This window comes from Vombatus ursinus, unplaced genomic scaffold (genome assembly GCF_900497805.2).
Source record: "Vombatus ursinus unplaced genomic scaffold, bare-nosed wombat genome assembly UNPS02014830.1, whole genome shotgun sequence".
In the NCBI taxonomy this organism is placed as follows: Eukaryota; Metazoa; Chordata; class Mammalia; order Diprotodontia; family Vombatidae; genus Vombatus; species Vombatus ursinus.
In genome coordinates this window covers 28,866,333-28,868,226 of record NW_020954608.1, presented here as the reverse complement: position 1 = coordinate 28,868,226, position 1,894 = coordinate 28,866,333, and positions in this window count along the sequence as shown.

Below are 1,894 nucleotides of genomic sequence, written 5' to 3'. Positions count from 1 at the left end.
CTCCCCAGGAGAGAGGAGCGCAGGCGCACGAGTCCTACCTGGAGCCGGGCCAGAGCCGGAGCTGGGGAGTAAAGGGGAGAAGGGCCGAAGGAAAGGCTAAGCCGACGGGGCTTAGCCCCAGGGCTGGGTCCTTGATCCTGGGGGCTTGATCCCAGCGACCTGGGAGACTAAAGATGAGTGCTGCGTGCACTTTTATATGCTAGAAAGTTACGGTGCGTAAATAGAAAAGAAAGCGACAGCTCGCTTGTCCCAGTAGGCTCTGAAGTCAGGATATGGCCTCAAATTCTGGCACTGTGCCACCTGCTAGCTGTGTGTGATTGTGAGCTTCTCAGGGTTTCCCTTTCCTCATCTGGGGTTGGATAAGCTCTGAAGCTGCAACCCATCCTCCACCCCCATTACCTTTAGTCCTGAATGGGACCGGGCAGATGTCGGCTGGAGGAACTCCAGGTTTTAGGGCCCTGTCCATCACCCTTTGTCGGAAATTTATATACCGTTGCTCATTTTTGCCGTGACCCAAATTTTTTCTCACAAGGCGGCCATGAATTCCTCCTCAAGCCCTTTTTCATTTCCTTCTCTACCCCCACTTTCCCAAAAACTTCTAGCCATCATGGGAACCAGAGCTTAACATAGGTAATAGGGTTTTCTCAGGACAATTAGCCATTTCTTAAGCGCACAAAAGAAAGGATAAACAAACGTCTTTAGCATGCCGGAGGGAAGAGAATCCTTTTGCTTACTATTTAAGCCCTGAGAGAAGATTATAAAACTCCTTACTGCCCTCAACTGGTACGTAAGTGATGCTGACTAGAGAAACCCTCAACAAATATAACTTGTATAGTAAAGCATAGTCCTTTGAGGCCGGCAGTGAAAAGTGTTATTATAACCAGTTTATAGCTAAACAAACTGAAGCTTGGGGAGTCACAGAGTTGTAGAATCTCAGAGTTGGAAGGGACCTTAGAGGTCAATTAGCTCAACCTGTATCTGAACAGAAATCTCTAATAATAATAATAATAATAATCTCATATATCTATAGAATTTAAAGGTTTCCACTGTGCTTTCCTTACAACAGCTAACAAATGGCTAGTATTTTTAATTCTCACAACAACCTTGGGAAGTAGGTGTTATTATCCCCATTTTATATATGAGAAAACTGAGGCAAATAGTCATAACCAGTAAGAGTCTGAGTCTGGATTTGAACTCATGTTACTGACTCCCAATTTAGTGATCCACATTCCTTCATTTCAACAAGTATTTATTAAGTGCCTACCATGTGCAAAACAACAACAACAACAACAGTGTGCTGGGCATTGGAGAGAGGATAGATAAGACATAAACCCTAGTCTTAAGGAGTTTATAATTCAACAGAGGCAAAGACAAGTACAGAAATCATTTTGATACAAGGGAGAGTGAGGTAAGTGCAAAAGAGAGATCCAGGCAAAGAGTTAGGAGAAGTTTGATGATAGGGTCATAGAGTTAGAAGTGGAAAGAACCATAGTGGTTATCTAGTACAACTGCCTTATTTTACAGATGAGGAAACTAAGGTTCATGAGTTAAATGACTTGTCCACAGCCAGAAAGGAAGTAAAGAGGAGAGCCAGTATTGGAACCCAGTCAGAACTTGTGCTGTCCAGTGGCAATCTTAGCTAATTTTGGAGAGAATCACCACCATCAGTGGGGTCTCTAGGTGATCAGAGGGATCATAATATATCTAGAGTTGGAAGGAACCTCAGAGGTCCTTTACCCAAACTCCCTCATTTTACAGATGTAGAAACTGAAGTTTCTTCACACAGGTAGGTTAAGCGTCTTGCCCAAAGTTACTTGATAAAATCTCTGCTTATGGTAACTCAGCAGTCAATCAAAAACACATTTATTAAGCCTCCATGTCAACTAATTGGCCA